This window comes from Phodopus roborovskii, unplaced genomic scaffold, assembly GCF_943737965.1.
Source record: "Phodopus roborovskii unplaced genomic scaffold, PHOROB, whole genome shotgun sequence".
In the NCBI taxonomy this organism is placed as follows: domain Eukaryota; kingdom Metazoa; phylum Chordata; class Mammalia; order Rodentia; family Cricetidae; genus Phodopus; species Phodopus roborovskii.
Genome location: NW_026126407.1, coordinates 8,686,371 through 8,696,339, shown reverse-complemented (window position 1 = coordinate 8,696,339; position 9,969 = coordinate 8,686,371).

The window sequence follows — 9,969 nt, the reverse complement described above, 5'->3', positions numbered from 1 at the left end:
ATGGGTGTTCTTTAAGCCATGGGGCCAGCATGACACTAGAACTCTGTGACCCTTTCAGGCCATGTGTCTGCTCTACCCTTGAGGGCTGAGCCTCGGAGTCAGAGTCCAAGTTTGTTAACTAAATGCCCTGCTGCTGTCTCCCTTGCACACGATCTCCATCTCCAGTGGATGTCAGGGCCTCTTCTCTCTGGACTGAGGTTACAACCCACTCACTGCTTCAGCCCTCATTGATGCAAGGTGCCAAAAACATGTTGGAAGCCAGCTTATTCCTCAGGTGAATTAGGCAGCTGCTAGCATCAGGCTGAATATCAGCGTTCTAGTCTTAGGAACACTCACAGTTTTTCTCGTCTGATTCACTTTGGTTGGGGAAATGTAAATAGACACATGCCAGTTTTAAGCAGGCATCTTGGCCACACTCTCTTCCCTTTGTCCGTGAGAATGGTGATACTCCAGAGAGTATATACTTTGTCTTCTTAGGTCCCTGACTGAGGGCAATATGGCATTGAATCTTTACCAGTTAGTGAAGAGCACAACTGTGAGCGAGAAAGAAATCTTTGCTGTCTGGGATCTTTGAGCTCTGGGGGATGTTTTGTTGATTTTTGGTTTGTTTCTGTTTGGAGGGAAGAAAAAAGAACATGAAAGTTTGGGTAGGGTGGTGAGGAGGATCTGGGAGAAATTGGAGGAGGGGAAAGAATATGAAGAAACAATATTGTATGGAATTTAAAAATAACAATAAATATAATAAAACAGACATATGGTCAAAAATGAATGAATAAGTGAAATAAAGAGAGTAGGCTCTGGAGTCGGATGCTTTGCTTTTTGCTTTCAGCTAAGTTACTTAGCAAGTCTGCTTCTCCATCTGTGAAATGGGGTTAGCAAGTACTCACCTCCTAGATTACAAAAATTAAATGGATTCAAATAAACAGAACTTATTAGTTCTCACCGCACAGCAGGTTATCAGCAAATATTAAATGTTATTGAAACTCTTAAGATTTGGCTTGATGGCCAGGCAGTGGTGGCACACGCCTTTAGTCACAGCACTTGGGAGGCAGAGGCAGGTGGATCTCAATGAGTTCAAGGTCAGTCTGGTCTACAGAGTGAGTTCCAGGACAGCCAGGGATGTTACACAGAGAAACCCTGTCTCAAAGAAAACTGGGAGGGGGAAAATGGCTGGATGTCACTTGCATGGAGAATAAACAAACTCCCCCTTCTGGGCATGTAGATTATTGTCACAGTGTTTATTTTATCTCCTTGTGATAGAAATTTATCAACACATTAACCTGGCAGGATTCCCAGCTCCCTCTACTGTTCTGGAAGTGAGTGAGACTAATCTAGTCTGCATAGGGAACAATGGAAACTTCACAGATGCCATGGTTACTGTGGCTGCATAGTCAGGATGAAGTAAGGTCAACAAAACAAACCCCCAAAGGACAAAAGCACCAAACCACCACAACAGTAACAGAAGTGCACACACACACACACACACACACACACACACACACAAACCATGGAATCTGTTGCATATTGGTCAACTATTGGTCAACAACTCCTGTGCATGAGGCCTCCATTGGAGCATGGTTGGTATACTCAGTATCACTCTCCTGGAGAAAAGTGATCTTCCTTCCCCTAGCAGATATCAACTGCAAGTAACTTTCTGATTGGGGTGGGACTTTGTGTCTCCTCCCGCTTCCCTGTGCTAGAATTTTGTCTGGCATGGGTTTGTCCATGTCTTGTGCACGTGGTCAGTCTTTGTGAGCTCATACACTGTTGCCTTGGAGTCATCCACTACCTCTGGTTCTTACAAATCTTTCTGCCTTCTCTTCCCCACAGATCCCTGTTAGCTGAGGTTTGATGGAGACATTACATGTAGGGCGAAGTGTGCTCCAAGGTCTCTCACTGCCTTCACACTGTCCAGTTGTGGGTGTCTGTGTTAATTCCCATCTACTGCAAGAGGAAGCTTCTCTGTTGAGGGCAGATGTGCCCATCTGGGTTCTAGCTGAGTGGAGCGGCTGTGTAGGGAGTGGTGTTGCAGGCTGGTGGGATGTCACAAAGGAATGGAGGTAGGCTCAGAAGAATGGCTAAGGGGGGCAAGGGAAGACTAGGGGGTCCCTGGGTCTGCACCAGAGAGGCTGAGTCCTAAGGGGGATGAAGGTGGGCTGGGAAGACAGAACACACTCTCTTTGGAACTCTAGGGAGAAAGGTCAGGGCAGGTGCATGTGATCACATGAAAGTGTTGGCACATGCAGAGTGTGACACAGGGCCTGGCATAATTTGGTCAGAGGGCAAATGGAAAGATGCCATAGGATTCGTGTGTTGGAACACAGTCAAAAGAATGACACATGGTGAACAATGCCTTGGGGAACTGTGACTGTGAGAGGCTCCAGGAAAACAAGTCAGAGGGCCTTTTACCTCAGGTGCATTTTATTCCCTGGATTGTTCTTGGATGTGATTTTGTACCTCCTGTATTAAACATTTACATTCAATTTATAAGACATGTTTATTCTTGTTGGATGTCAGAACACAGCTATAAAACTCAGTCTAGTCAGTGTGCCCTTAATTGCCTTCTACCTTGCTTCCATGTTTTTGTAGTTATGATCTATAGTACATGCCAGGCAGTCGTGTTAATAAAATTGGTCAGTCCTGAGAAAATTCTTGGAAAGGGCTACCAATTTTTAGTATGTGCTTATTGGTGTTTTTATTCACATGCTTTTCGGAACTCAAACTCAGTGACTTCCTTGTTTCTTTCCATCGCTTTCTTTGTTACATGCATGTATAGAAGTCCACTGGAACTGAAGTAAGGCTGTCCACAGTATTAGACTCTAGTCCATCCTGTTCTTTCAGGTCCCCAGGACCAGATCCAGCAGACAAGATCTGCACAGGTTGACCCAAAAGTCGACGGTTCTGGTGGAACATGTTGGTCAAATTGTGATGAGTGTGTTCTGAAGCCAGTGGAGTTTAGAGGGCAGGGGCTTCCTGGGATGGAGGAGTATGGTTGATGGTACGGATGGCTTCTATAGAAGACAGCAGTCCCAGGGGAGGCTAGAAAACTGCCTGGAGAGAGATGGGCAGCTTGGCCTACACAAGACAGAGGTGTGAATGCCAGCCCGCTTTTTCCCTGCAGCACACCACTCTTGGCCAGTGGCTGCAGCTATATACTGATCATGTATGTGGCTTTTGTGTTTTTAGTTTTCTTTCTTTCTCAAGTAGAAACAACTTGAAGGCAGGTCCCTGTGCTCTCTGCTCTTTCTTCTTTCACTTAATTTGCACTTTGCTCATATTTGGAATGTTCTAGAAAAGCAGAGTCCTACCCATGTCTTTGGCCCCACCTAAAGGCCCTGCATGGAGTCTTCCTGGTGGCACATCTGCGGGGAATTTCCTGCAGTAGCAGGGACACTGCCCCTCAGCCAGTGCTTGTTATAGGCCTTGCCCCGTGTGAACGAGTCTGTGCATGATTCATACCCACTGAGGCTCCCAGCTGGTAGAGGCCTTTTATTCACCTTCTTGTGCTGTATGAGATTCTCAAAATCTGTGGTGAGGGTCCCATCTGACCTTTGTCTCAGCCATGGGCAATTGGCCAGGCCAAGTCATTTTATTTTTAATGCTAAAAGGCAGAATCTAGTTGCCTTACAGTCACTACACATGGAGTCTTCTTTGCTTATTTACAGAGGAAGATGCATTAATAAAACGACTATCTTAAAAAAAATTCGACTCGCCATACATCTTAATGTCTAAGACACTAACAATTGATAGAGGCTTAATAAAAATGTTTTAGGAATAAATAATCCCTAGCACATTAAGCATATGTTAGAACGTAAAATCCAACCCAACCTAAGAAAAATCAGAAAGTTAGAAATGCATCAGGGCAGTCTTTGACAGCAATATATTCTCATTACAGAGATGCTTGCTCGGCTGACTCATGAAACATTAAGCAAATCTTTCTTTCTTACATTATAAAGCAATTAGTCACAACCTCAGGCTAATGGCCGGACGCAGCTCAGCAGTCAGCAGCCGTGGTTCTGAGAACACTAATTCCTCTGTCCTGCCTTGGCTCCAGGAGCTCATTTACCACCAGCTCATTAGTTCCCCAGTATGAAGGAGTAGCCACACAGGTACAGCTACCGGCTTAAGTTCCTTGCAAACAAATGTGTGGAACATATTATACAAATAACGTTTTCTGTCACGTATAGAATTGATATATATGTACCTATATATGTGTATATATTCAATACATTTAAGTAAAAACAGAAAAGGGGCAGTGTAGGGAAGAAGACATAAGGGGGAACAAATGAGGTAACAGGAGATAAAAAGGCAAACATCATGTGCTATAGCAAGTTTAAATGTATACACACATTCATATGAATGAAATATGAAAGTAGAAGGAAGAGATCAGCAGGTGTTGAAAGAGGGTGACAAGTGGGTGATGGGGATAGATATGAGCAAATTACAGTGATATATGAAATGATCATAAAGAAAATCCATTATTTGCTTAGTAAAAATAAATTTTCTTCCTTCAATAGCTTTTTTTTAACTTAATTTTTTTCATTTTATGTAATAATCCCAGTTCTCTCCCTCTCCCCCTCTTACCTCCCTGTCCACTCCTCAAAGGGGTAAGGCATTATGTGGGGAGTCAACAAAGTATGACATACCAAGTTGAGGCAGGACCAAACCCCTTTCCACTGTATCAAGGCTGAGCAAGATATTCCACCATAAGGAATGGGCTCCATTCGTGCACCTGGGACAGGTCCTTGTTCTACTGCCAGAGCCACTCCTCCAACAGGTCAATACACATAACTATCACCCACATTCAGAAGTCCTGGTTTGGTTCCATGCAGGTTCCCTGGTTATCCGTCAATAGTCCGTGAGCTCCCACTAGCTCAGGTCAGCTTCCTTAGCCATCAGGGAAATGCAAATCAAAACAACTCTGAAATACCATCTTATACTTATCAGAATGCCTAAGATCAAAAATAAAGATGAGAGCTTATGCTGGAGAGGTTGTGGAGTAAGGGGAACACTCCCCCATTGCTGGTGGGAGTGCAAACTTGTACAGCCACTTAAGAAATTAACATGGCAGTTTCTCAGAAAATTGGGAATCAATCTACTTTAAGACCTAGCAATATCCTTCTCTTGGGCATATACCCAAAGAATATATGACCATACTATAAGGAGGTTTCCTCAACTATGTTCATAGGAACATTATTTGCAATAGCCAGAGCCTGGAAACAACCTAGATGTCCCTCAACTGAAGAACAGATAAATAAAATGTGGTACATTTACACAGTGGAGTACTACTCAGCAGTAAAAACAATGACACTTTGAAATTTGCAAGCAAATGGATGGAACTAGAAGAAACCATCCTGAGTGAGGTAACCCAGACCCAGAAAGATGAACATGGTAGTACTCACTCATAAGTCAATATTAGACACAAAGAAAATGATAACCAGGCTACAATCCACAAGCCCAGAGAAGCTGGAATCCATATCCAGTAAGTGATGGAAGCAGATGCAGTGACCACAGCCAAGCACTGGGCTGAGCTCCTGCAGTTCAGTTGAAGAGATGGAGGAGGGATCAAAAATACATTTAAAAGCACAGCAGCTTGTATTTTTGTTCTTATAAAGTGAGAAAAATTAAAATCACAAGGAGTAAATACTAAATTAGTTGATGTGTGAATTCAAAAGACACTGTATGTAACATATTAATACATTCAACTATATTAATTTCCTAAGAATTAACAATAAAAATAGGAATTTGAGTAAAAATAGAAAAGCTGTTTTGTTAAGTGGAGGAAACCAGAGTGTTGGGAGTCATTTCCTTAACGTTAGGAGGAAGTGAGAGATGGAGGCTCACACTGTGCTGTCCTCCATTTACAAGGAATGTCCAGAAAATGAGGTCCAGAGAGACAGACTAGACTGACTGAGGGGGTACCTGAGAATGAGGGTGTCAGGGTGGCTTCTTCTCCAACTCTTCCTCCTCTCCCCCTCCCTCCTGCTTCTCCTCCTCTTCTCCCTCACCCTCCTCTTTTTCCTCTCCCTTCTTCCCCTTCCTCCTCTTTTTGTTTGTTTGGGAGAGGGTCTCCTGTACCTGGAACTGGCCTTGGGCTCTCTATGTAGTGGAAGATGACCTTGAATTTTTGTTTCTCTTGCCTCCATCTCCCAGTCCTGGAACTCATGAAAGAACTCATAAAAAGAACTCATGAAAGAACTCATAAAAAGAAACCAAGTGGAGGTTTCTTTTTAAGCTAATAAAATGTTCTAAATTTTGGTAACGACATATGAACCTATGGCTATAAACAAACCATTGAATTGTGAGGGAAAAAAAAGAAGGAAAGAAAAAGGGCAGGGTCAGGAATGGGCACCGGGTGGAAGCCATGTCCATCAGCCAATGAAAGGGCAGCACAGTGCAGGCATCCAGGCAGGCAGTGGAATATTACCTTGAGGGCATCATGTGAGGTGAAAGAAGCCAGTTACAAACACAAATACAGACAGAGCAGTGTCTGAACCTGTGGGTCATGACCCTTTTGGTGGGTCGCGTATCAATTATTTATATTACAGTTCATAACAGTAGCAAAATTACAGTTGTAAAGTAGCAATGAAAATAATTTTATGGTTGGGGATCACCACCACATGAGGAACTATATTAAGAGATTGTAGCATTAGGAAGTCTGAGAACCACTGACTTTAGAGAAAGAATGTAAAATGGTGCCTGCCACAAATCGGAGGAACTGAGGGATGTGAGGGGGTTGTTTAAGGATGATAGAGTTTCAGTTTGGGAGAGAAGGTGGTAATACCAGTAGGGTGAATGGACAGCAGGCCACCTACTCTGTGCTTGCGATGGTTAGGACAGTGACGTTTAGGTTCCCTGTATCTTACCACAATTTAAAATTGAGAACAAGCCCTTGGGGTCATATTAACTGAAGCAAAAATGGCATATGCAATAGACAAGGAGTGTGGTGTGGAATGGCTTTCTAAGCCTTGCTGTCATGCCCAGACTAGTTATGTGACCTGAATTACTGTCTAATACCACAAGTTTCTCTTCTGCAACTTAAGTATGACTGTTTCTGCCCACCCTCTTCCCTGGGTAGTTGCAGGGCCGAGGAGGTGGGTGTGGGGAAGTTCTGCAGAGTGGCTGGGAGTCACTGCATTCTGATGGCCACCACTCTGGTCACTCCAGGTGTGGCTGCAGTAGTGTTTGAGCCACAGCTTATTTACAGCCCCTGGATTCCTAGAGGCAGCTGTTTAGGTGGCTTCTGCAGGATGTTTGTGGTGCAGCATGCATGTACTCCCTGAAAGCTGGTGGATTTTTTTCTGGGCAGGATCTGGGAAGGAATGGACTTGTCCTAATCACCCACCATGTGTGATGGATGAACCTGCCTCCTGGCAGTTAGGATGGTACCAGGGAAAGCAAGAAATTGATACACTTACTCACTTGTGTTCTGTTGTTCATTGAGGAACCCCAGTTGAGTAAGGCTGGGTCCTGGGAGACCTAGAGACCTCCCCCAACCTATACTATACCCTGGGCTTGAGTACACAGAAACTCAGAGGCTCCAGGGAAGCAGGAACTGCATACAAGACAGATGACACAGGGGTCCCACTCCTTTTCCACTTTGAAAATATGGCAGCTCTGGGACACTGAACTTTGCATCTCCGGCTGTGACTGTCATTTGGGAGAGCTGCTCCCCAGAGCATGACATGCAGGACAGATAGTTTGGGAAGTCAAGTCCAGCCCTGAGAGCCAAGGCATGGCTCAGGCTGGACTGGGCTGTAGGCGGCTAAGTGCACCTCAGCCCTGGCATGACTAGAGGCGGGGCAGTGGCTAAGTGGTTTCTGAAAAAGGGCAAAAATGATGGGAAAAGCTTTGGAATCCTTTGGGAATCGGAGCCGTGGCAACAGCAGCTGCTGCCATTGCTGGAAACGTTTCCTTGAGTGCCAGAGTATGCCCAGAGCCCACCCCTGCCGTGCACCCAGGGAGGGGCGAGGACCCTCACAAAGGCAGCACGGCCACTATTACTACACACCAGCCCGACTCTTCCACGAAGAAGAGCTCCAAGACACTTGCTCCGTTTGAGGTGCGCCCGCACCTAGCTGGTAAGTCCCTTTCTCCATTTGGTGGCCTGCCACTGTCCAGCTGTGTGCTTCTGCTGGGCTCTAAGAAACTGGGTAGTACAGTGGCTGTCTTAGGGGTTGCTGGGAGGCTGAAGCGACAGTGCTGCACACTTAATTTGTTTGACTGTAGACACCCTGAAAGAGGGGCTTCAGGGTTAGCATTCTTGCACTGGCTCCTGAAGCAGGAGTGAGGAGGCTGCAGCTGCTGTAGGGGCCAGAGGTTTGTGCATAGCTGGATTCGTTCAGTGTGCTGGCCTCTCTGTGCAGAGAAGTACAGGGCTGGGTGGGGGCAGCCAGCCTGCTTTCTTGTCCTAGTTCCTGTCTGTTCGTAGCAGAGCCCCTCTGTCCTTCATTCCTGGCATATAAGAACTCAGTTCTCTGTCTTTCCAGAATTGATGCTTGGGCTTGGTAGAAATGGGCATGAGGTGACTGGCCATGCTTTTCCAGCTTCTCAAAATCACAGGCAGCCAGAGGGGGATGCTCTCAAGGTCTTAATGGGAGGGAGGTTTGGGGCACAGAGGCAAGTGGGAGAAGCAACCCTAGGATGTCCCCATGGTCTGGAGAGGAAGGAGGGGTACCCTCCTGGGCAAAGCCAGATTGAATCCACACATTGACAAGGAAAGGCAGACCCAGAGTTAAAGTGGGCCTTGCTGGGCGGGTTTTCATGATCAAGCAAGCCTCCCAAGGTGCTCCAAACCCCAAACAGAGTACAGATGATTCCTGACCCATGCCTCTCTCTCCAGAGTGTCCATGGTTGCCCCTTGGATAATGCTGGCTGCAAACCCGAGACTGCATCATGATTCTCTGGAGTGTATCATGAGTTCATGGCCCTGGCATAAGCTAGCACCCTCACCTCCATCAGAAAACCAACAGATGTGTGCATCAAACACAACTGGAATTCCCCGGATCACTGTAACACCTTCTTCTGTGACTGGGGGATCTCTATGGGGCTCATGTCCATGACATACTTTAGACACGGCTATCACAAACTATCTCGCCCCATTACCTTCCCTTCTATTGCAAATGCCCCAACCTCCTGCCCCATGCTGCCCCACTAATCATCTTATCCTTATACTGGGAGAAGTTTGGTTTCCAAGGGGAACTGTATATAAAGTGCAGCAATGATTCACAGTAACTTGTGGGCTGCATCCCAGCTCTTGGTTTGTTAGAATGGGATCAGTCCAAGGAGGAGGCAAAGACCCAACCAAGAACCTTGTTGCAAAGTTCATGGAGAGTCCTGTTGGTAGCTTCTTTCTTATTGAGTGGCTCGGCTAATCAGGATTCCTTTATTCTTAGGTTTTCAGCCAGCATTATCCAAGGTGCAACCATGGACATTCCGGAGAGAGTGAGACATGGGCCAGAAACTTTATCTGTACTTTGTTTGGGGTTTGGGGCATCTTACTATGCTTGGGGTTTGGAGGCTGTAGTGATTTTTTTTTTAAACAACAGTTCTTAGCAGGAAGCTGTCTTTCAAAAGAACTGGTCTCCTAAATTTCCTCTTGGCTTCCTGCTGCCTGCCTAATCATATTCCCATTCTGTTTCTCGGCTTTCAAGGCCAGCAGCTTCAAATCCTATTTTTCCTCTGTCTCCTACCTGAACTGCATCCATCATAGTGTAGATGGGGCTGAAGATGAGCTGAGCAGATGAGGAGTGTTTAGAAGGGGTTTTCTGTGCCGGGGAGCACCCCCTGCTGCAATGGCCAGGCAGATTGGACAGCCTCAGGTGCCCCTGAGAGCAGACCAGCAGAAGCACTATGCCCTGCCAGGCACAGGTTGGGCTTTTTTTTTTTGGCCAGTCTTTTTTGTGGCTGTGAATTTTAGTCCACAGCACACTCACTGGTCTGGTCTAGCCAAGTGCTTGGGGTTTGCGC